Raw genomic sequence first — 26,877 nt, 5'->3', positions numbered from 1 at the left:
GTACTTTCTGAATTATTTTTAGAGTTCAACCATGTGGAAGGAAAATGCATTTGGTAAATATATATACAACACGACAGAATATGTTGCAATTATGCTTGTCTACAGAGATTTTCAGTTTATTTGTATTTCTTATATTCTCTGTATTATTATTCCTATATTCTCTGTATCACTTATTTATTTTTTATTTTTCTGCCAAGTTACTTTATAATATTTTACTGTTACTTTTTGTGCAGGGACTTTCCGTTCCCAGATGCAATCAACAGACGAAACCAATGAAGACAAGAAAATATTTTATACTCTATTTCTTACAAAATAGACAAATATTTCTTCACCAATCGGTACAAAGACAACAATTGAAAGTTGTAACTATCTGATTGATAAGTCCTAGGCTATTTGGTTGAGTTCAAGTGATCATTGAAGCATTTTCAATGTTTCATTATATTAATGTTCAAGCTACATAGTAATTTGCATGCCTAGATGTTAAGCCTACCTAGGGCTAGACTGATCTTTGATCTTTAGTTTTTTTATATTTCATTCCTGTATTTTGTAATACCTTTTATGCATAGATCTTGATCTATACAACTTTTTATTGGTATGTTAAAAACATTTTGCTCAATTCATTTTTTTCCAATTAGCGTAAATTAAATTCCTTGACGTTTGCAACTGTTGCACCCATTTCATAATTGATGAAATTAATTGTTTTGTTTAAAGCAAATTTTTATTAGATGTTGTCATTTTTCCCTGGTTATTATTCAATTCTTTTTTTTAATGCATCTATTGTAGTGATGTGGAGATGAACATTATGTTGGAGAGCTCCTTGAATGCAAAGGAGAAAATAATCTCTGAGTTGAATATGGAGCTTCATAACATGGAATCCACATTATTAAAGGGGAGGGAGCAGCATTTGAATGAGATAAAGAAGTTGAATGCACTAATCAATGAAAAGGTTTCAGTTCTTTGTTTATACCTAATTTTTTATACGATAACTGATATGAAGTATAAGTTGCAACATTTTGGCATTTGAGATGACCAACAATTATAGTTCAATTAAAATTTTATCACAATTTCTCGGCACAACAATATGATCTTGGACATGTTTAAAGCTATCACATCCTTTATTAACACAATTAGATTTGATAAAATAGCAATGCTTACAGTTCCTAATCTCTATATCTCTATTTTCTTGCAGGATAGTGCTCTTTTGGAGATAAGAAGAGAACTTCAAGAAAGACCAACCACAAGATTAGTTGATGATCTGCGTAAAAAAGTTAAAATTCTTCAGGTCCATAAAATGCAATTGACCATTGGATTCACCTTCCTAACATTTGTGCACATGCATTCTTCTTTTGGATTCCTTTATACTGTTTGATATTGCATACTCAAGAGCCACGCTTAAACAATTTTGCAATATAACTATACTTTTGAAGATCCACTTAGGTATTTAGCCAGTAGTTGTTTCAGTTCATCTACATTCTTCCTTTCTTTATTCTTAGTAGTTTGTTCCTAATTGATGATGTATTTAGCCATGCTTTGCTCCCAGTGTAATTATTTAGAGAGATAGTTTAACATACTTGTAGTTTGTCCATTGGAGGATTTTTGACGGTACAGTTCAATGCTACAAATTTCACTTATTAAGTGTACATATGGTGTTATTCCATACCAATGCAACAGTGAAATCAAAGGTCCATTTTCAATGCTTTGCTCTCAAGTTGTTTCGGTTAGTAATGATCCTAAAGATAACCTTTTATTCTTACAAGATTGTTCCAGATAGCCTCTGTCACAATATTATTTACAATTTTCTTTTATCATGACTATTTCAGATATATAATTTAACATAATTTCAATTTATTAAGTTAAGTCACAGTCTTACTTGAGTGTACTAACAGGCACAATGCATTCAGCAATACAAATTAGTTGCTCAGGAAATAGTTGAAACAAATGCATTAGCTTGTTCATTGATATAGGATATGGTGAAACAAATGCATTAGTTGAAATAAGCTATCACATCCTTTATTAAACAGGAAAATGCATTTTTATTATTCATAGGCATTTAGTTTAGATCATGTGACATTTCTTTATCTTCTTCTTACAGGTGGAGTTTGGAGGATTAGGAGAATTAAGAAGCAAGGATGAAGAAGATGAAGGATTAGGAGAATTAAGAAGCAAGGATGAAGAAGATGAAGGCATTTAGTTTATCTTCTTTCTTTATCTACTTGGTCCACTTCGATCCAAGTACGATGCAAACATGGCAAGGATGAAGAAGATGAAGGATTAGGAGAATTAAGAAGCAGTGTTTTGTTACTCTTCTAGTGTTGTACATGGTAAAAGTAGTTCAAATGATCCAACTCTTCAAAACTGGATATCAAGATTAGGATGTTGTGTTACTCTTCTAGGATTAGGATGTTGTGTTGTTCTACCTTTGTTTTAATAGTGTCGTTGTCATTTTGTTGGCTGCTTTTGAAATTTCTTCGGAATGTTGTAAATATTATTTTCGAATGTTAGAAAATTATATGTTAAATTTTATTTACAAATTTAGTATTTTGAATGATTTATAATACTAGAAAATTGTATAATAAATGTTAATATTTTTTTTTTATTTTTTATCAAAAAAAGATAACGGTTTTTCACTGTTGTCGTAAATAGTTTAAAACTGTTGTTGAAGACCCTGTTATTAAAGGTAGACGCTCAAAGACAACGGTGAAAAACTGTTGTCTTTGAAGGAAAAGACAACAGTTTTTCACCGTTGTAAAAACTGTTGTCTTTGTCTTCAAAGACAACGGTTAAAAACCGCTGTCTTACCCCCTTTAACAACACAACCTTTAACAACAGTCCGAAAGGGGCTACGACAACGGTGAAAAACCGTTGTTGTAAGGCTTTTTTCTTGTAGTGGATCCTTGGACTAGTCACCTCTTGTGAGGTGGATACCAAGTAAACCAACCTTGTTAGCGTTGTGTGGTTTGTTTCTTGTATTTCCGCTGTGCATCTTTGAAGAAACAAGCAACGACGAGCACCTAGCACGCGACGAGCTATTCACCCCCCCCCTCCCTCTAGCTACTTTTCGGTCCCAACAGAGATGACTAGCGAGACGTAGGGAAAGACGACCTTAAGCATTTCAATGGGGTTCTTCCTCTATCCACTCCGAAGTTGCTAGGATTTGGATGGGGGTGGTCGGCGGCTACCTGTTGGTGCAGGAAGCATCTGACGATCGAACCTAAGTTTTGATAATGGCAAAGGGATTCAAAGTTAAGATTCTCTGTTATCTAACATGTTGAATGAGTGTTTCAGGAAAGTCCTAACTGCGGTTAGGCAGGGAAAAATCCTAAGGGGGGGTAACCTTAGGTCTTAGGGGGTGGTAACCCTAGGTGAAGGAAAATCCTAAGGGGAGGTAACCTTAGGTCCTAGGGGGTGGTAACCCTAGGTGAAGGAAAATCCTAAGGGGGGGTAACCTTAGGTCCTAGGGGGCGGTAACCCTAGGTGGAGGAAAACCCTAAGGGGCGGCAACCTTAGGTCCTAGGGGGTGGTAACCCTAGGTGGAGAAAAACCCTAAGGGGCGGCAACCTTAGGTCCTAGGGGGTGGTAACCCTAGGTGGAGAAAAACCCTAGGGGGCGGTAACCCTAGGTCCTAGGGGGTGGTAACCCTAGGCGGAAAGTCCAGTCGGTCTGGAGGACCAGACTGGCAACAGGTAAATCTCCTGAGTGGAGTAGGTGAGGACGCGTTCCCCGCAGAGGGAACAGTAGGCGTCGGGTCGACCTAGGGTTTCCGGTTGGAAACTCGAAGTCAGAATCGGACAGTCCGGAGACTGTTAATACTTCATTTATAATATCTATTGTATTATGTGCTAACTTTGTGCTGCAGGATAGTGTTTGGGACTAACGTATCTTGCAGGTGCAAAGGAGCAACTTAAAGCCTCGGATGAACAGTGTGCAAGGCGCCTCCATGGAGCTTGGAGGCGCCTCGGGTACAAAGGAAGAGCTGGCTGCGAAACAGTGTTCAAGGCGCCTTGAGTGGTGATGGAGGCGCCTTGGACCTGTTGAAGGCGCCTTGAGTGGTGATGGAGGCGCCTTCAACTCTGATAAGCGCAGAATGGTCAGCGCTTATCTGCACGATGGAATCGGAGCGGTGGAGGCACCTTGGATGGCTTTCAAGGCGCCTTGGATGCCCTTTATAAGGGGACTTCGAGCAGCTTCTTCAAGGAATAACTCACAAGCGATCTTTCTGCTACAAGCTTCTCACGAGACGATTCCGAAGTGCTGCTACGAGACACCGACGACCCGGAGCTCCGAATTTTCAGATTACGATATTGTCGTCGGTATAATTAATTGTTGTCATTTATTGTACTTCAAATTGTAATCATTGTCGAGCTTATAGTTGTTGCCCACCGGAAGCGATCAAGGATCGCGGGCCTTCGAGTAGGAGTCGATCAAGGCTCCGAACGAAGTAAAATCGACCTGTCTCTCTGTGTTAATTTATTCCGCTGCATTAACTCTTACGTTTTACGATTCCGATACGAACGATTTAGCCACGAGTGCTATTCCCCCCCCCCCCCCCCCTCTAGCACGTCTCGATCCAACACTACCAAGGTGAGGGGAGGGTAAGTAAAACATGTATTTAAAAGGATAAGTATGGTCGGATTGCTAGCCAATCGGGTCGGGTTCGCTAACTTATTTATACATTAATTACTTACACGTATTAATGCTTTAATTATCCCTTTTTTTTAGGCGCTACATTCTGGCTGAATAGATGGCAACCGTCGGATAGATTGAGCCATCAAAATCCATCTAAACCGTACTAGTTAGTACCCAGTGCCTTTTATCCGATCAGACTTGTTTGAGAGTGAGGTCCAATCGGATATCATCAAAGGTTAGGGTCGCTGCAGGAACATCATCAAAGTCCATTAAGGCCTAAAAGCCTTGAAAGGCCCACCATTACAGGACAACAACCCGTCAGCCTATCGGCCCAATAGGCCTTTTAACGTCATGCATAATGGTCGCCATCAGAGAATCACTGGAATATTCTTTGTATAGCCTCTATAGTGGACGCTTCCACCAGTTGTACGCAAAAACTGCTTGGTAAAATTTGGATAATATGACAGTATGGTAGGTCTTATTATATAAATACGCCTTGTTATGTGGGCTAAGAGAACAACACTATAAACATGGATCCCTTCCTCACGCGCAAGTAAGTTTTTCCAATTGCTCTTCATTATTCATCATCACTGTTCTTTGATTACCCTCACTCAACCCCCTCACTAACTTGATCGTTGGAGTAACTGCACCAGGGAACCCTCCCTGTGACATGGTAGGCTCCCTCACAACTGGAAACTCTTCATATTCAAGGTCTTCTTAAGATTATGTAACGACCCGACTCCTGGGTACTAAGCTGTGAGCCGGATCGCTACATCCACTACTGAAACTACTGTGCCGTACTGTGCGAAAACTGGGTAAAATAAAATTTCACTAACTGACTCTATTAAACTGACAACTGGTACACCCATGCTGTTATAAGGAAGGGTTCAAGACCTTTCCGGTTGGGGTATATGTACTAAGGAGGATACTTGACCTCCCATCTGGGCTAGAACTCAAAGCTGACTTCCCAGCTAGCTGCTATTCGATCCACGGATCGATCAAACTTGCCGCGATTCTGTGCCCTGCTGGATCGGTCTGCGGACTGATCCAGCAGAGGCTGGATCGGTCGGAAGACCTATCCATGTGTGTCTGGATCGGTCTGCAGACCGATCCAGGCACCTGGAGATATTGGGTCGGTCGGCTGACCAATCCAGGGAGATATAGTAGGCTACTGTATCCATCTGGATCGGTCGGCTGACCGATCCAGGAAGAGGAGTAGCACTGGATCGGTCTGCTGACCGATCCAGATTCTGATAGTCTGAAACGAAATCAGCATTTCTGATTTCCAGCACTGATTCGTGCCAAAAATCCCATACACAAGCTCTAGATACATGAAAACCACTCTAGCATGTAAATACTAACATTCTAAACATGATAAACTAAACAAGACATAGTTTACTAAGCTATAACACCTAGTAACAAGACTAAGTCATAAAACTAGAAATGTTAAGTACTAAAACTGAAATAAAAGCGTATAGATCCCAAGGATCTTTATTCCAGACCCCTTGCACACACACATCATCGTAGCATCGCCCTCCAGCCTTCGCTAGTCCACTTTTCTTTTACTGGTATCTGCAGTATAAGAAAAGTAGCATCTGTAAGCTAATAAGCTTAGTAAGAAACCATCTACCTCACAAAAACATGCAACGATGCGATTATGTTTTTAAAACATGCTGTTTGAAAACTGAACTGAGCATGGCAACATGGCATGGCATACAAACATGTACTGAACTGTTCATGGCATACAAACAAGCTGAGCATAGCATACTATATCTGAAACTAAGCATGAATACTGAACTGATCATGCATATACATCTAACTGGTCATGAACTCAAATCATGAAACTTAACTGAGATAATTAACTGAAACTGAACTAAGTTAGTGTTTCCATCACTGATTACATATTTGGAAAACTATATATAATAATAGATGAAAATACTAAACATGCTGCTGGGCCCTGGCAACTGTACTTACTGTGCGCACATCCCTACGAGACCCGGGATTGCAAGTTCCGAATCCAGCAGGGTTACTAGGTTATCTGAACCTAGGAACGACTGTGGGAGTCCAGCCCATGGATATCTGATCCAAGTACAGTGCCAACTGAATAAAAGTAAAATACTGAATACTGTTTTATTTTACTTTGCTGTTCTAGGTTATCTAAACCTAGAGCTAGGTTATCTGAACCTAGAGGCTACTGTGGGAGCCCACCCAATGGATATCTGGTCCATATAGCTGTAATAACTGGTAATAAGCTGAATAAAATGTTTCTAATACATTTTACATGCTGTTAGGACGCCTACTAGTGTATCCTTCTGAACTGGGCATTCTACCGAATGCTTGGTGTGCACTAAAAGCACACCCTAAAACTGAAAACTGTAGAACTACTGAACTAACGCTAAAACTAACAAGCGAGAGCAATTATACTGCAGGTGAGGGGTTTCTTACCTCCTGTTCGTAATTTCTTACGATTCTATTCGCTAGGATTCCGGTGGAGATGATCTTCTCGACGATCCGCTCGCGTCTTCGCGTTCCTCTCGCGGAGAAGAACCTTTTTCATGTTGGAGTCGTCGCCGGAAGATGTTCCCTTGACCCTTGGCTTGGTGTGCCGTGCGTGAGGAAGAGGGGAAGAAGGAAGAAGCGGCGGTGGTGTTGGGAGGGTTTCGGTGGAGAAGGATGTGCCGAACCAAAATAATATAACCAAACCCCAACTTAAGTTTATATTTATATTAAGTGGGTAACTAGGCCCAACTCAAATATAAATATAAATGTTTCCCTTCTCTTTCAGCACGACCCTGCTGGGTTCAACTGGTTACTAGCATTATCCCTTAAACCATAGGTCTCGGTTTCGATTCCCGCCTAAGCTATTTTGCGACTTATTTGTTTTTGCTACTTCCGGTACTCCAAAAATTATGTAAAAATATCCTAAAAATCTAGAGAAATCATAAGATATTTATAAAATAAATTCGGGAATTTTTCGGGCTTTACAATCCCCCATACCTTATAAAAAGTTCATCCCCGAACTTAAAACAATTCTGGGTACTTCTGTCTCATGCTGGCCTCTGTCTCCCAAGTCGCCTCTGCTGCTGTGTGATTTTGCCAGCTGACTTTGACTAATGGTACTTCCTTGTTCCGTAATTTCTTTACTGCTCGGTCTATTATCTGAATAGGCCGACTGTCATATCTGAGATCATCACGGACCTGTACCAACTGGGGCTCAATCACCTGGGTGGCGTCTGGAATATGCTTCTTCAGTATGGAGACATGAAATACGTTGTGGACAGCTGACATCTCCTGAGGTAGCTCTAGCTCATATGCTACCTTGCCCACTCTCTTCGTGATAAGGTATGGTCCCACATATCTGGGAGCTAGCTTGCCCTTCTTCCCAAAACGCATGACTCCCTTCATGGGAGCTACTCTAAGGAAAACTGTATCCCCAACTGAAAACTCTAGGGTGGGTGTATCAAGATAGCTCTTACGGCTCTGTCTTGTCTCTATCCTCTGGCGAATCTGTATGGTCTGTGGTATATGCTACTAGATCTGTCTGAAGCTCTAGTTCCTTCTGCTCACCACTCTCATACCGGAGATTGGTGATCTGCACCTCCGCCCATAGAGTGCCTAATAAGGTGCCATGCCGATAGTGGCACGATAGCTGTTGTATGCAAATTCGCTAGACTCGGATATTTGCACCAACTTCCTTGAATCTAGGGCACAAGCCCGGAGCATATCTTTGAGTACTGATTTACTCGCCTCTCGACCATCCATCGAGGATGGAAGGTCAGGTGAATTTTAAGCGGGTGCCCATAGTCGATGTACACACTTCCGTAAGTGTGATGTAAATCTCTTGTCTCATCGATATAATGGTTCGTGGGACTCCATGCGGCTGACAATCTCCTTGAGATACAACCGAGCTAGCTGCTCCATGGAATAGGATATTCGATAGCTAAGAAGTGGGTGATTTAGTCAACTTCGACTATTACCCAGATGGCATCAAAACCATTCGTGGTTCGGGTAATCCCAATATGAAGTCCATAGAGATATCCTCCACTTCCATTACGGAATCTGGATCACCGAACTCCTCACGGTCGCCGATGTTCTCGCCTTAACCCTCCGAGTTAGACAGATCTCGGCGTGTCTGGCGATATCTCGCTTCATCCTGTGCCACCAAAATCGTTTCTTTAGATCCCGATACATTTTGGTGGAACCGGATGCATCGCATAGAGTCTGTGAGCCTCGTCTAGAATCTGTTGTAGTTCCTCCCGATCGAACACAAAGTCATCACCACAAGACACTACCCCATCGTGACACTCAACTCTCCACTTTCGCCTCTGCTAACCCTTGCTTGATTTTTCGGATTTCAGGATCCTCTCCTGAGCTGTCTAGATATCATCAAGCAAGGTAGATGCTAAGGACATAGTGGAAAGCCGCCCGACTATAAGCTCGAGACTAAAAAGCGTAATCTCCTTCCTTAGGGGTGGTGACATAGCTGCTAAAGATAATAAGGTAGCACTGGACTTCCTGCTGAGTGCGTCTGCTACCTTATTAGCTTTCCCAGGATGGTAGAGGATATCTATGTCATAATCCTTGACCAGCTCTAACCATCTGCGCTGTCGCATATTCAGATCCTTCTGAGTAAAGAAATACTTCAGACTTTGATGATCTGTATACACTCTGCACTGAGCTCCGTACAAATAATGCCTCCAAATCTTGAGAGCGAACACCACTGCTGCAAGCTCAAGGTCGTGAGTAGGATAGTTCCTCTCATAATCCTTGAGTTGTCTGGAGGCATAGGCGATCACCTTGCCCTGCTGCATCAGTACTGCTCCTAATCCCAATTTAGAGGCGTCACTGTAGATGTCGAAGCTGTCTGTGTTTTCTGGTATAGCTAAAATAGGAGCACTGGTCAATCTCCATTTTAGTTCGCTGAAGCTGTTCTCGCAGTCCTCTGTCCACTGAAATTTCTTGTTCTTCCTGGTGAGAGCTGTCAGTGGGGAGGCTATCCTGGAGAAGTCCTCTACAAATTTCCTGTAGTAGCCCGCTAATCCCAGAAAGCTTCTGATTTCACTGGCGTTCCTAGGTCTCTTCCAGTTACTTACTGCTTCTATCTTGCTGGGATCTACCATAACACCATCCTTGGAGATGATGTGACCGAGAAAGGCTACCTGGTCTAGCCAAAATTCACATTTCGTGAATTTGGCGTACAGCTGGTTCTGCTGAAGGATCTGCAAAACTGTCTTCAGATGCTCTGCATGGTCCTCCTGAGTGCCTGAATAGATAAGAATGTCATCGATGAACACGATGACAAACTTGTCTAAGTATTCTCTGAATACTCTGTTCATGAGGTCCATGAAAGTAGCTGGAGCATTTGTCACGCCGAAAGGCATGACTACGAACTCATAATGTCCGTATCTGGTCCTGAAAGCTATTTTAGGTATATCACCTTTCTTGACTCTAACCTGGTGATATCCTGATCTGAGGTCAATTTTAGAGAACACCGTGGCTCCCTTTAGCTGGTCAAACAGGTCATCTATCCTGGGGAGAGGGTACCTGTTTTTAATTGTGACCTGGTTCAAGGCACGGTAGTCTATGCATAGGCGCATGCTTCCATCCTTCTTCTTCACGAACAACACAGGTGCTCCCCATGGTGAGTGACTAGGGCGTATGAAACCCTTGTCAAGAAGCTCCTGTAATTGATCCTGAAGTTCCTTCAGTTCTGCTGGAGCCATGCGGTACGGTGCCTTGGAAATTGGATTTGTGCCGGGAATGAGCTCTATCTCAAATTCAATCTCCCTGTCTGGTGCTAAGCCTGGTACCTCTTCAGGGAAAACTGCTGGGTAGTCACAAACGACTCGAACCTCTGATAGCTGTTGGTTCTTGTCCTAGCTGGTGTTGACTACATTTGCTAAAAATCCCATGCATCCTGAATCCAATAGCTGCTGTGCTTTCAACGCTGAGAGAAACTTCCTGGCTTTTCTCTTTGGTTTTCCTATGTACTCAAACTGTACTCCTTCTTCAGGTTGGAATATGACATTTTGTTTACGACACTCTATAGAAGCGTCGTATCTGATCAGAAAATCCATTCCAAAGATGACATCGTAGTCAGTCATTTCTAGCACTATCAGATCACCAAAAAGCTATAATGACTGCATTGCTCTGAGCCAGTGCGTAGATGCCATAATGTCTCGAGGGTAGTGTTGTCGACCGACTATTGAGTAACTCGAGGTGTTGCTAATTTCTCGGCAACGCCGGATACATAAGAGTGGGTTGCCCGATCTAATAAGACAATTGCATTATCTTTGTAAAATACCGATCGACTGTGACAAGCTCGAGGCATTTGCTACATCCTTTCGGTGAGAAAATCCGCATTCGTATTGTGGGGCCTTCTAATCTGCGATCTCATGGACCATCTAAGGCAACATACATCTCGTGTAGTGGCCGAGCTCCATCTTGTATTGGCGAGGTTGAGGAAGATCGTTCTTGTTCGGGCACTGCTTAGCCATGTGCCCTTCCTGTCCACATTCAAAACAACCTCGCGTACCCTTGCGGCAAACTCCTGGATGGTGTTTCCCACAAGTAGCACACTTGGGATGTCTGGAATGTTTTCCAGCTGGCCCTCCTTTTGGGTCACTGCTTGCCTTGCGTTTCCCCTTCCAGTTGGAGCTATGTCCCTGTTGTTTCTGCTGAGTACCTGAGTCAGCTTGTCCCTTGGGCTCTGTGGAAACCTGCTTCTGCTGGGTGATGCTGTGCTGATAGTGCTCGGTGATCAGAGCACTACTCACTAGCTCCTCTGTGGTTTGTGGCCTATGAACGCCACAAGCCACATTCATTGCGATATCTGGTCTGAGCATCTTCAGCATCAACGGTACTCGTTCCTTCTCTGTGCTGACTAGTTCTGGACACAGACGGGCCAACCTGTTAAATTTCTTCACGGCTTCCTGAACTGATAGGTTGCCCTGACGAAATTCTGTAAACTCGTCATAGTGTCGGTTCGTGACTTGCATGTGAAAGAATTCCTCGAAGAATTCTTTCTCGAAGTTGGCCCATGTCATCTGGTTTACTGGCCACTTCGATTTAATCCGCTCCCACCACATGCGTGCGTCTCCTGTTAAACAGAAGGAGGCACACTTCACCTTTTCGTGCTCTGGCCAGTCTAGAAGCTCCATCGTGCTTTCCAGTGTTTTAAACCATGCCTGAGCATCCCATGGTTCACTGGTGCCTGAGAAGTTCTCGGGCTTAATTCTCTGCCACTGGATAAGGTAAGCTTCTCTCTTAGCCCCTGCTACTGGGGCTACTGGGACTGGTACTGCAGGCTGAGTTGGTACAACCTCTGTGATTACTGGAGTCGTGAGGTTCGGTACTGGAGTGACTGGGGGAGTAGTCTGCTGGTTAGCCTTTAAGGAGGCTATCTCCTGCTGCTGTTCAGCTAACTGCTGCTGTAGCTGAGCCACTAGGGGGAGGCACTGAACTGCCTGCCTCATGCTGGGGCTCAGCCGCTGATGCTTTCTTAGCTGGACGTCCTCGTACCATTTTCTGAATAGCAGAGAACATATATATATAACTAGGCTATCATGTTATAGTTAACTACTGGTAACATGTTAAATACTATTATTGTAAACATGAATTAATTAACTACCAACATGAGAGCAAACATGAAAGCACATATAACTGATATGAAAGCTGAAAACAAAACTGAGTGAGAGATGTTCTTACTTGGAAGCTGTAGGCACAATGCTGATGTGCGTGTAGGAAGTAAGGAATTCTGCTCTGATACCACTCTGTAACGACCCGACTCCTGGGTACTAAGCTATGAGCCGGATCGCTACATCCACTACTGAAACTACTGTGTCGTACTGTGCGGAAACTGGGTAAAATAAAATTTCACTAACTGACTCTATTAAACTGACAACTGGTACACCCATGTTGTTATAAGGAAGGGTTCAAGACCTTTCCGGTTGGGGTATATGTACTAAGGAGGATACTTGACCTCCCATCTGGGCTAGAACTCAAAGCTGACTTCCCAGCTAGCTGCTGTTCGATCGATCCAGCAGAGGCTGGATCGGTCGGAAGACCGATCCAGGTGTGTCTGCCGCGATTCTGTGCCCTGCTGGATCGGTCGGAAGACCGATCCATGTGTGTCTGGATCGGTCTGCAGACCGATCCAGGCACCTGGAGACGCTGGGATGCCTACTGTTCGATGTTGGGTCAGTCGGTTGACCGATCCAGGGAGATACAGTAGGCTACTGTATCCATCTGGATCGGTCGACTGACCGATCCAGGAAGAGGAGTAGCACTGGATCGGTCTGCTGACCGATCCAGGTTCTGATAGTCTGAAACGAAATCAGCATTTCTGATTTCCAGCACTGATTCGTGCCAAAAATCCCATACACAAGCTCTAGATACATGAAAACCACTCTAGCATGTAAATACTAACATTCTAAACATGATAAACTAAACAAGACATAGTTTACTAAGCTATAACACCTAGTAACAAGACTAAGTCATAAAACTAGACATGTTAAGTACTAAAACTGAAATAAAAGCGTATAGATCCCAAGGATCTTTATTCCAGACCCCTTGCACACACACATCATCGTACAGCCTTCGCTAGTCCACTTTTCTTTTACCGGTATCTGCAGTATAAGAAAAGTAGCATCTGTAAGCTAATAAGCTTAGTAAGAAACCATCTACCTCACAAAAACATGCAACGATGCGATTATGTTTTTAAAACATGCTGTTTGAAAACTGAACTGAGCATGGCAACATGGCATGGCATACAAACATGTACTGAACTGTTCATGGCATACAAACAAGCTGAGCATAGCATACTATATCTGAAACTAAGCATGAATACTGAACTGATTATGCATATACAGCTAACTGGTCATGAACTCAAATCATGAAACTTAACTGAGATAATTAACTGAAACTGAACTAAGTTAGTGTTTTCATCACTGATTACATATTTGGAAAACTATATATAATAATAGATGAAAATACTAAACATCTTCTTGGCCTCGCAATCAGTATTTATCAGGCGCAGTCCCTACGAGACCCGGATTGCAAGTTCGAATCCGGGGTTACTAGGTTATCTCGAACCTAGGGACGATCGTGGGAGTCCACCATGGATATCTGATCCAAGTACAGTGCCAACTGAATAAAAGTAAAATCTGAATCGTTTATTTTACTTTGCTGTTCTAGGTTATCTAAACCTAGAGCTAGGTTATCTGAACCTAGAGGCTACTGTGGGAGCCCACCCAATGGATATCTGATCCATATAGCTGTAATAACTGGTAATAAGCTGAATAAAATGTTTCTAATACATTTTACATGCTGTTAGGACGCCTACTAGTGCATCCTTCTGAACTGGGCATTCTACCGAATGCTTGGTGTGCACTAAAAGCACACCCTAAAACTGAAAACTGTAGAACTACTGAACTAACGCTAAAACTAACAAGCGAGATCAATTATACTGCAGGTGAGGGGTTTCTTACCTCCTGTTCGTAATTTCTTACGATTCTATTCGCTAGGATTCCGGTGGAGATGATCTTCTCGACGATCCGCTCGCGTCTTCGCGTTCCTCTCACGGAGAAGAACCTTTTTCGTGTTGGAGTCGTCGCCGGAAGATGTTCCCTTGACCCTTGGCTTGGTGTGCCGTGCGTGAGGAAGAGGGGAAGAAGGAAGAAGCGGCGGTGGTGTTGGGAGGGTTTCGGTGGAGAAGGATGTGCCGAACCAAAATAATATAACCCAACCCCAACTTAAGTTTATATTTATATTAAGTGGGTAGCTAGGCCCAACTCAAATATAAATATAAATGTTTCCCTTCTCTTTCAGCACGACCCTGCTGGGTTCAACTGGTTACTAGCATTATCCCTTAAACCATAGGTCTCGGGTTCGATTCCCGCCTAAGCTATTTTGTGACTTATTTGTTTTTGCTACTTCCGGTACTCCAAAAATTATGTAAAAATATCCTAAAAATCTAGAGAAATCATAGGATATTTCTAAAATAAATTCGGGAATTTTTCGGGCTTTACAGATTATCAAACACTCCATCTCATCAGGTGTCTATCTTCACTGACACTACAACAAAAACCCTCATAGACTTCGGTTTTCCACCGATGTCTATTAGATTTTCGACCGATGTCTATGAAGGCGATGTAAAAGGTATGTCATTTTAGACATTGGGTTAAAACCGGTGTAGTATCACTTAACGACATCGGGTGTAAAACCGATGTAATATTATATGTTAATAACACCAGTTTTGGCAGCGGTATATAACCGATGTAATATTAGTTAATGACACCGGTTTTGCAGCGGTGGAAAATCGATGTAATATCAATATTGTTTAACGACACAAATTTTATTTCCGAAATAGTGAAAAACCAATACTATCACCAAGCAAATCATAAAATTAAGTTAATATTAATAATTCACTAAGAAAATCACAAATAAAATGTACCGATGTATCTAAACACACCAAGTCAATATCCATATAACCAACACATAAATATTCTTCTTTCAACATAAAAAGATAATAGATATTGTGCACATCAAGTCAGTATCCACAAATTACACATAACTATTCTTCTTACAACATCAAAAGGTAATATATAGTACACAAATATTCTTCTTACTGGTGCCAACGTTATCCTTCTTGCTCTGTGCAAAGATTTAACTAAATCTTCCCTAGTGTTATCTTCCCCTTCAGCCACTCACATTTCCAGCTTTTGAAATAGCACTCGGTAAACGTCTGATTACAGAATCCCTGGAAATTCAAAGACTGGATTGCTCTGTCTCCATCTCGAAGCCACATAAGATCATCTCTCCCACCTAAACATATAGGTGACAGAAGTGAGATGGCAGTAACAAGGAGTTCATACCTGTTTAGTTAAGATTCAGCAAGCAAACATGACAAGTACCATGTAGTGAGGGCAAGTCAGAAGGCCAAGGGCGCTTGAGCCTAAGTGGAAAGGAAGATGGATACATTGGAAACGTTGTTAAAGGCTCAATCTCCCAAAGAGAGACTCTTGGCTGCCTCTCTCCAGAAGTTGACTCATCCCAGCCAACCTACAAGAAAAGCCAGATTCAGTTTCAAGAGGAAGTGGCAAATTAAGAACTTAGCGGTGGCATTCAAGAAACATTAATGGATTGCAGCACTTTTTCATGTTACTATAAAAGTCAGAAAACAGTTATCACATGGCAAGTTTGCTGAAGAGGAGAGTCAGAAAACTTCAGTATATATACCTTCACAGAGCGCCAATATGAATTTGGCCATCGGACAGGATCTAGATCACTTATCCCTATGACAGTACCCATATATCTAATAATAAAAGGACAAGGCAATTAGAAGCAACTGTGCATTAAAAAGCCTATGACAAACTAATATAGATGCTTTTAATATAAATAGGGGAAAACAATACTCAATTGCACATCAGATAGCTAATGGATGTTCCAACAGCAAAAAGAAAAATGCAACTCAGGAATGAGAACAGAGAAAAGAGAATTAGAAAAATAGGAATAAACATTACAATAGAATTCTTACCAACACAGGAAAATAGGAACAATAATTAAAATTGAATTGTAAGCTTACAAAGAAAGCACCGATGGTTTATTGCAGAATACAAGAACTAAAGATAATCGAGAGGCATACATGATCTTTATCCTCCGAACATGATTTTTTTACTTGAGAGGGATGAACCTCGAGGAGTGAGTAGCACCAATACCAGGCCTTCCATGCTTCACGGGCTTGTATGATATTGAGAACTCAGCCAAGTAATGACCAATCATCTCGGGCTGATGTTAGAAAAATCAAAAATAAGATAACAATCTTGATTATGCACTAGTTAAATCTAGTAAAATAGTTACCTTGATTTCAACCTGATTGAAGGTTTTTCCATTATATACGCCAATGATGCTGCCGATCATCTCTGGGACTATGATCATGTTCCTAAGATGCATCCTCACAGGCTCTGGCTTTTCACCAAGAGGTGCATCTCGCTTCTGAATATTGTGTCGACAATAAACAAGGTGATTCAGTTAATAGAATCGCATACTGAGAAATCAGATATTGATATGAACAGCAATTTTGTGTTAAATTGGTTATAGAATCAGATGCTGAGAATTCAGATATTAATATGAATGGCAAATTTGTGCTAAATTCAGATATTAATATATAGAAATCCTTAGACATCACCCAGCTATTTAACTTGTGTTGTTTTGATGCCACATTTAGGCTATAGAACCATTACACGAGTCAGAAAGAAATAATGTTTAATACTATCTAAAACCTTAAGAGACAGGATAAATAACAAATACCTTTTGGCAACTTCATGGTTTTGGTAAATTCTAGTAACCAGACAAACTCTGTGTTGCAGAAACAGTGACATGGTAAATACTTTGAAACAACCATCCAAAGATGTGTATCACCACAAAACTAGACACACAGAACCACACTTCCATAAACAATATATGTATGCATATGAATAATCTCAGAAGCAATTACACTTTTCGCAGTTTTTAAGGAACTACCATTATGCATATTTTAATGTATGTAATAAGGTTTAGAAGACCTAATTTAAACAAGAAAATGTATCACTTAGCAAAACTACCTTGATGATTGCACCATTTAAGTCGATAATAAACTTTCATAAGAAATTTCACTAAACAAAATAAATGCTCATATTCCCACCAAGAAAATGCAAGAAAAAACAAATTTACACTTCCAGCTAAAATTAGTATGTTGATGTGTTTTGGATTCTTATATTTTTATATGCAAGAAAAATAGGAACAATAATTAAAATTGAATTGTAAGCTTACAAAGAAAGCACCGATGGTGACAACATGTAAGCTTGAGCTCTAGCTTTGAGCCTGATATTTCCTAGAAATATACCTGATGAAACAGATAGCGATCACTTAATATATCATAATCAAAGAAGAAAGTTTAAGATCAACAGGTAGAAAGGCACGCAGAATAGCTACTTGTGATGAAGTATTTTAATGTTCAAAACAGAAATTGCTTCAAATACAATTGACCTATTAGCTGAATGTCAACACTTGCTCATTAAATCAGGAAATAGGGCAGAGCACAGACCCCATTTGGCAATGGCACCATGATAGTGGGCTTCCCTGGAGTGGAGCAAGAAGAGGACGTCGACCTCGATTTCCACTCGTACCTCGTGACTCCCAATCCCCTCTCCCTTGACCTCTCTCGCCTCAGCTTCTCTTCAGCCGAGAGATTATTCTCATCGAGGCCGCCTCCATCAGGCAGGCAAAACACAAGCTCCTGCCGCCGTGAGGCAACATCAAAGGCGAAGACTTTACGGTGGAGGGTACCATCGGGGCCGAAGAGATAGGAGATCAAGCGCCCATCGGGGTTGAAGCTGATGGAAGAGGGAGCGACGTATCCCGTAAGAGGGTACTGGACGATCTCCTCCACGGGAAAGAGGAAAGAGTCTTCCTCGGAATCAGTAAGGGGCATCTCGACTTCGCAGTGGCGCGACTGCTTCGGGAAAGAGGAAAAAGTCTCCTTCTCGCCGTCCTCCGCGGCCGCCTTGTCCTGCATCAAGAATGGAAGATACGCAGGGGGAGAGGAAGGGCCGGAGAGGCCGCCGGAACAAGAAGGAGCTGCCGGACGTCGAACCCTAGGAGTTCGGATGGCGATCAAATTGGGGAAACGAGGGGATCTAGCTCTCACTTAATGGTGCTAGGCGCTCCTTGGAGCGGAGAAAGAAGGACCAGTACTGTTTGTACTTGTCCTGCACCTTATCCCGTCTGATCGATCTCATCTTAAGGTTCACTGCCCGCTTGCCTTTCACTTCCGCTGAGCCCATCACCCACACGAACCAGTAGACCGCGACAACGTTGACGACCGCCGCCGTCCACATCGCCGTCGAGAGATCCATTGCTCGTCTTTCAAATGGTAACTCCTAAAAGGAGGATGCAGAGGATTAGAGTTTCGATTTATGGTGGGCGAGGAGAAGCCCAAAAGAAATCGCGCTAAGAAAGTCCGCCAAAATTTTGGTTCATAGACACCGGGTTTTAAAAACCGCGGTTAAAATCGATGTCTATTAATGAAAAAAAGGCGCTCATAGACATCGGCTAAAAAAACCGATGTCTATGAGCGAAAATCTGCGCTCATAGACACCGGTTTTTGGAAAAATCGGTGTAAAATACTCAAAGACATCGATTTTTGCTTAAAACCGTTGTTGTTCCACCGATGTCTATGAGGGTTTTTCTTGTAGTGTGACTATGGATAGGAACAAATTTGGTGTCATCTGTAGGAACTACACTTGATTATGCAGCATGGACATTGAAGACGCAAGAAAACCCACATCTGTCACCTTGTCATAATTGAATTTTGACCTACTAGTGACGGCAAAAGTGCAAAGGTTGGCGCAACAACAAGCTGTTGGACACCCACTATCAAATACCCTAGCATTATCTATGACGGGGACACCCACTATCAAGTGTCCCATGACAACACTTTGATCATCAAATCTGTAAAATACCGGAAAATAGGCGAATATTAATAAGGGAATTTTCCGAAATTTTTGGATATTTTTCGGAAATTTTTCGGAGCTCGTATGGACGAGTTAACGTGGACAAAAATGGGGCCTGGAAAAGCCTGTTTTGACTACCCTATTTAAATGAGGAAAAGTTGAATTTCTTAATTCCTTTTCTTTATTTATTTTCTTTTTCCTCATTTTTTTTTTGTTGTCGTCGTTCACTTCTTCTCCCCGACGCCGCCCGCACCCTCTCCTTGCCCTAACTGCCTCGGTGGTTCCTTTCTCCCCCTCCCACGCGACAAAACCCCCTCGACAAGGATTCTTCTTCTTCTCCTCTGCCGACGTCGCCTCCCGATTTCTCTCCCCTCCTCTGGTCCGACCAGACATCGCCGGCCCCTCTTCTGTGCCGGTGCCCTAGCAAACCGTCAGCGTCGCCCGGTGCAATGCCGCTTCTCACTGTGCCTTAGGTTTTGCTCGGGTTGTTTCCGGCCAGGAGCAAGGAGGATTCAAGTTATTGCTTCTTCCTCTCTGCCACATCACAGCACAGCGTCGCCGGCCATAGGAAACCCTAGTTGAGGTGGGGTGTGGAATTAGGGTTGTGGTATGATTTTTATTATTGATTTCCAGTTCATGTTCTTCCTCAGTTCTTCTTCTTGTTATTGCCAGTGTAGCCCTAGCCAGTATTCAACAGCCACTGGAACCAGTCGCCGAAGAAGGAACTGCTGATTCGAGGAAGCCACAAGGTTCCTGGCAACAACTTCGCTGTGACTTCGGCAACATATTTCTAGCATCAATAGGGGGCTATGAGAATTGAGGTAAGGTGTAGTGCAATTGTTTCTTATGTTGTAGTGTGTACTGATTTGAAGGAAAGGTTAGGAATGGGATTGGACTCAAATTTTTATTGAGTTCAGGTTGACTAGGTTAGTAGCAAGTTCTAATTTGGAAGGTGAAATGGATTAGGTTTGGAATTAAATTAATGGTATGATTAGGGTTAAAGCAATTAACCCTAAATAATCGTTGGATTTAATTTTGGTAGGATTAATGCTATATGATTAGGGTTTTTCCCTAATTTAGTGTTAGAGATTTTTATTTGGATATTTATATGAGTTGTAGCTAAATAAAAATGTATATATATTGGTGACACAGGACTTTGACGCGAGACGAGTATCTCGGAGTCAGATTTGGATCATTTTATCGGAGGTGGGTACTTTTGACTTATGTCATTTGATATACATAGTAGTGAATTTAACAAGTTGCATTAATTATGTCCTTTATTTGTTTCGGTTAGTTACTACCCAATATCTAATACATGATTGATTGATTACTTGATTTGCATCTCATGTATACTTTATTTGTTTATACATGCTTATAGGGGGTAGTGATATACCATGCTTCACCATGTTCAGGACCTAGGTTTTTATACCTTCTGTGTACCTTTGATTCGATATGATTCGTTGACCTAGGGTGCACTTTTCTATATATATGGATTAGGTCAGGATGTTTTTATGGTTATTGCCATGCACCATTTGCATGATTGCATGCTGTGCGATATTCCGCTCCATTCTTGTTGAGCACATCGCCAGTTACATGGATCTACACACACCACCACTCATGGGTTAGTGGTCGATTCAGGCAGAGTGTGTTGCAGCAGGGACTCTGTTAGGCACCGTTGGTCCGCTCATGGGTAGTATGACACAACGTGTTATCCGGCAGGGATTCCTCCCCGTCATCGTGTACCGGGAGATGAGAGCATTGCGCTCCCCCATTTATGATTTGGGGTAGGAGGATAGGTGTACTCCGACAACATCCCATCCATTCGGTTACTCATCAGGAGTAGTGACGACAGAGTGCACGGTTGTCACAGCCCTACCCACTCGGCCTCACTATTGTGTGAGATGATCGACTGGCGTCAGGGGTGACCAGGACGCATCATTGGCATCATATGCATGATGCATTTATTGCTTGTGTTTGTGTTTGCTGCATTTATATGCTGCATATTGTTTGGATACCTATGTTTGACATGCATACAGGATTTCCCTATCTCTCGGACTGTTTGACCTTATACTCAGGTCCTGGTTAGTACAGTTTCTTTCCTGTTTACTTCAGATGCATTTTTATCTTTCTTATCAGGAGACTGTACGCATGATTAGTGCTAGCTGTTATTTCCCTACTTTGTATATCAGTTCTACCTGCTGAGTGTTGGACTCACCCCGCCTCCATTGTTGTCATTTTCAGGTTGATGCTGTCACGAGAGAGTTCCAGTTGCTAGTCCCCTGCAGAACACCAGCTGTAGTTGTCTTTTTGTGTTGTTTTGTTTCTTATTTGACTATGTTTGAACTTGTTATGTTTTGGATTATTTTACTTATGGACATTGTATGGATTTTATTATATCGATGGATTTGGATTTGGATTTATTCTACTACATGCCTGCCTGGACGGCAGAAGAGGTGAGTTCATCGGATTTGAGCTTTACGAGTGTAGTGGAGTAGGGTGGATTTGAGTCAAAGTACTATTGTTTTTGTTTACTATTATTAACTGCATGGTTGTGACAGCCAGAGGCTGAGTAAATTATATTAACTGCGTGGTGTTTGCTTTTATTTATTGTTATGATTCCAGCCGCCTGTGGCTGAGGTATATGAGGATGTAGAAAAGTTTCAGATTGTCCACCGTACAGGGGAGATGCTGCCGAAATTTTCTCGGACAGGGACTCCTCTGGGGGTGACAATTTATTTGGTATCAGAACCAAGTTTTACGATTTTTGTTTTCATATTTTGGATATTTGGAATAACCTGATACCAATTTATTTGGTATCAGAGCGCCAGAGTTCGGCGACGCTTGTTGGATTTCCGTGTGTTGGATTTTCAAGATTTGTCTGATACCAATTTATTTGGTATCAAAGCGGGTTATAATACCTGCTTTTGGTGTTCTGGAGATTTATCGGATACCTGTTGTTGGTATTCTGGATATTTGGTTTAGCCAGGTTTGCGAGTCAAACTGGGCATTTTCGGATTTTCGATATAGTTATGTTTCAGATTTCCGTTTCGGATTTATTTGGATTTCCAGCGATATTCTCGTTCGGAATTTTGAGGTCAAAAGTTGGGGACTGGACAGCGACGGAACATCTCCAGACAGCAAATAGGTATGATGTTTATTTTATGATTTTTATACTTGTAGTAATATCTGTAATTTAATTTAACAGATATGAGACGATCTACTCGTATTGCTGCGAGACGTGGTGCTGGACGACCACGTGCGAGGACCACGGGATCTCTGGATATGCCAGAGATGCCCACTGTTAGTGAGCCTGTCAGTCAGGGACAGACTCAGCATGCTGCGGGCACGTTGGGCTCTCAGACCCCGACGGCTCCTATAGAGGTACCTACCTCGGTTGTGCCGAGCGTACCTATCCCTACAGTAGTTCCGGTACCATCAGAGGTACCATTGGCGTACCCGACATCTGCTCCAGCGCAGCCTACAGCGTATTCAGTACCACCGCCACTTGGATCTACAGTGTACCCGACACCAGTGGCACCTGTGCCCCCAGTGCCTACAGTAGCAGCAGCTGCACCATATCCGGTACCATTACCTACCGTACCTCCAGCTGCGGCCACTTATGTTCACCCGGCAGTACCACCGACGGCTTATGCTTCAGTATATACAGCAGCACCGGGGGTTCCTCCTCCGGTTTATTCCTGGGTACCACCTGTAGTATCAGCTCAAGTGTTTCCGCCAGTTCCTGCAGCCGTCCCGACAGAGCTCACTGATATTGTCGCTGCACGAGCTAGGATTCCAGCATTGGCTGAGTCGATGAAGACTCGTTTCACTCTTTTCCGCGGAGATCTCGATCCGAGTATGACTCTGTCATGGATAGAGACTATGGAGCAGACTTTCTTCTATATGGCTTGCTCCGAGTGGGAGAAAGCAGAGCTGACTGCCTACCATTTACGGGATGAAGCTAATGCCTGGTGGATTACTCAGCGTTCTATTATTGGTGAGCGCAACGTCACGTGGACCAGGTTCAGAGAGGCTTTTGAGAGCCGCTTCTTTCCACTGTCTTATCAGATGGCTCGTCGACAGGATTTTATGAGTCTGAGGCAGAACAACCGCTCAGTGACCGAGTATAATACTGAATTCCACCGGTTGGCTAAGTTTTGTCCAGAGTTAGTTGCGGAGGACAGAACTCGCATGATGCAGTTTATTCAGAGACTGGATGGTTATCTGCATGTACGGCTTGTCGGTTTAGGGATCACATCTTACTCTGATGCACTGGATCGAGCTTTGATGATAGAGTTAGCTCAGCAGACAGCATATCCGGACAGGAAAAGGAAGCATACGGGCAGATCCAGCAGACACAGACGACCGGACAGCAGCAGAGTAGTCGCGGTCGGTCAGGTCAGGGTACTTCTGGGGTATCTCGTAGGCCTCAGAAGTCAGGGCGGTCTTCTTCAGGTCGTTCCCGGTTTTCTCAGCAGAACCGGCAACCACCTCCCAGTGATACTCATTGTTTCAGATGTTGATCCAGAGATCACCTTACCCCAGCTTGCTCTCTTGGACAGCCAGTTTGCTTTTATTGCAAACTGCCTGGGCACCAGAGCTGAGATTGTCAACTGAAGGCTCAGCACACGGCTTTCGGAGGGTCAGGTCAGAGGGGACAGTCTAGTCAGTCAGGGGCATATCGAGGAGGGCAGAAAGCCCATTCTTCACATCGTCAGCAGGGAGCAGCTCCCACTGTAGCAGCTGCATTTGGCATGCTTGGACAGGAGTACTCCAGTGCTTCTGTAGCACCCCAGAGTTTTGTTCCAGGATCTTATTATCCGACTCAGGGGCAGTACCAGACTCAGTCCCAGCCAGCTGCACAGTATCAGTCACCATCCTCTCAGTCTTCTCTGGCACATTGTCCAGCAGCGCCTCAGTGGCAGGCTTCTGCCCAGCCGCAGCAGCTGCTGGCAGTGTTACCACCTCCTCCTCCGCCAGAGACTGGATGTGTTCATGCGATTACCAGAGAGGATGCGCAGCGAGCCGACGGATCCGTTTTCCACGGTATGATTTCCATTTATACATTTTCCGCTGATATATTGATTGATAATGGTAGCTCGCACTCTTTTATATCCCGTACCTTTATGCGGGAGATTGGTAGATTACCTACTGTTAGATTGCGGCGATTGACTGTCTCCCTACCGTCTGGTGATACTTTAGACGTCACCTAGGAGATCAGAGGTTGCCCGTTAGACTTTGGCAACATGATACTTACGGTAGATCTACTAGTATTGGAGATGGTCGAGTTTGATATCATACTTGGCATGGATTGGCTGTCAGTATATCATGCTACCGTTGATTGCCAGACGAGGGTGGTCACCTTCCAGCCTCCGAACCAACCCTCGTGGAGTTTCACTGGCATTAGAGACGACGGCATCTCGATTATTTCAGCGATTCAGGCGCAGAAGTTGCTGTCTCACGGCTGTCATGGTTTTCTATTATCTTTGATTAGTACTGAGGACAGCAGTAGTTCGCAGCTTTCCGACGTTCATGTAGTCCAGGAGTACCCAGATGTATTTCCAGAGGAGCTACCTGGTTTGCCTCCCAGAAGGCCAGTGGAGTTCGCTATTGAGCTGATTCCGGGAACCACACCGGCATCGAAAGCTCCGTATCGTATGGCACCGAAAGAGTTGAACAAGCTGAAAGTTCAACTCCAGGAGCTTTTGGATAGGGGATTTATACGCCCTAGTGTTTCACCATGGGGTTCTCCAGTATTATTTGTCAAGAAGAAAGACGGTACCATGAGGTTATGTATTGACTACAAGCAGCTGAATTCAGTGACTGTCAGAAATATATATCCATTACCACGGATTGAGGATTTGTTTGATCAGCTCAGAGGTACTTCAGTGTATTCTAAGATTGATCTGTGATCCGGATATCATCAGCTGAGAGTCAGAGACTCAGATATTCAGAAGACAGCGTTCCGTACCAGATACGGTCATTATGAGTTTTTGGTAATGCCATTTGGGCTTACCAATGCTCCAGCGGTGTTTATGGACTTGATGAACCGCATCTTTCTGGAGTATCTGGATCAGTTTGTTATCGTTTTCATTGATGACATATTGGTCTACTCGCGTTCCGAGGAGGAGCACGCACAGCATCTTCGTACAGTTATGGAGATTCTTCGATGGCATCAGCTGTACGCGAAGTTTAGCAAGTGTGCATTCTGGTTATCTTCAGTCGGTTTTCTGGGACACGTGGTCTCTAGTAGAGGTATTTCAGTTGATCCTCAGAAGATCGAGGTTGTCACCGGTTGGAAGCAACCGAAGTCAATTCAGGAGATCCGCAGTTTTCTGGGATTGGCTGGATATTACCGACGTTTTGTCGAGGGTTTCTCGCGTATTGCTATGCCATTGACACGTCTTACCAGGAAAGGCGTGAAGTTCATGTGGACAGAGGATTGCGAGACCAGCTTTCAGGAGCTGAAGCGGAGATTAGTGTCGGCTCCAGTTTTGGTTTTACCTTCTGGAGAGGATGGATTTGTACTCTACACCGACGCGTCTCTACAGGGTTTGGGCGCTGTTCTGATGCAGCACGGCAGAGTAGTCTCTTATGCTTCTCGACAGCTGAAGGAGCATGAGAAGAACTACCCAGTTCATGACCTGGAGTTAGCCGCCATCATTTATGCATTGAAGATTTGGCGCCATCACCTGTACGACATTACATTTGAGATTCTCACTGACCATAAGAGTCTCAAATACATTTTCACTCAGAAGGAGCTTAATCTCCGACAGAGGAGATGGATGGAGTTCCTGAAGGATTACGATTGTACCATTAGCTACCACCCGGGTAAAGCTAATGTGGTTGCCGATGCACTCAGCAGGAAGTCCAGAGGGACTTTGGCTTGCCATCGGACTTCAGTCACGGACTTGATTCAGGGTTTCTCCGAGTTAGATCTTGAGGAGCAGGGACCGACAGAGCAGGGTATTCTGGTTACCATGGTTGCTCAGTCGTCGATCAGGACTAGGATCCGAGAGGCCCAGGCTGGTGATCAGCATTTGCAGTTCATTAGCAGTCAAATAGCTTCTGGGCAGCAGACCGAGTTTACGCAAGACGAGGAGGGTATTATATACTTCCGAGGCAGATTATGCGTACCTCAGTCTCATCCGGTCTTACAGGAGTTACTCCAGGAGGCACACCGTTCTCGATTTGCGATCCATCCAGGCGGGACCCGTATGTATTGAGACTTGAGGCGTTCCTATTGGTGGAACGACATGAAGAAAGACATCGCGGATTTCGTAGCTAGATGTCTTGTCTGTCAGCAGGTGAAGGCTGAGCACCAGAGACCTGCAGGGTTACTTCAGCGGATTCCTATTCCTGAGTGGAAGTGGGATCACATTACCATGGACTTTGTGGTAGGGTTGCCGAGGACACGACGAGGTCATGACGCGATTTGGGTAATCGTTGATCGATTAACCAAATCCGCACACTTCTTAGCGATCCGGAGGACTGATCCCTTGGATCGATTGGCAGATCTGTATTGTCGGGAGATTATCAGACTACATGGTGTTCCGTTGAGTATTATTTCGGATAGAGATCCACGGTTTACGTCTCGTTTCTGGCAGAGTCTGCAGCAGGCCTTGGGTACAAAGCTCCGTTTCAGTACAGCCTTCCATCCACAGACAGATGGACAGTCAGAGCGGACCATTCAGACTTTAGAGGAGCTGCTGAGGTCATGTGTTATGGATTTCGGAGGCAGTTGGGAGGATCATCTGCC

General features: G+C 43.3%; 1 long non-coding RNA gene across 1 annotated transcript; it reads right to left on the bottom strand.

Moving 5' to 3' along the window:
- Positions 1–15,327: 15,327 nt before the first annotated feature.
- LOC121973768 lies at positions 15,328–15,922 on the bottom strand. The gene is made up of 3 exons (XR_006109757.1): positions 15,865–15,922; positions 15,540–15,687; positions 15,328–15,450 (listed from the first exon to the last, which is right to left on the bottom strand). It is a non-coding gene; the product is annotated as an uncharacterized LOC121973768 (long non-coding RNA).
- Between the last annotated feature and the right edge of the window lie 10,955 nt (positions 15,923–26,877).

Source organism: Zingiber officinale, chromosome 4A (assembly GCF_018446385.1).
Source record: "Zingiber officinale cultivar Zhangliang chromosome 4A, Zo_v1.1, whole genome shotgun sequence".
NCBI classification, from domain to species: Eukaryota; Viridiplantae; Streptophyta; class Magnoliopsida; order Zingiberales; family Zingiberaceae; genus Zingiber; species Zingiber officinale.
The sequence above is the reverse complement of the archived record's forward strand: the minus strand, read 5'-3'. Positions and strand labels throughout refer to the sequence as shown.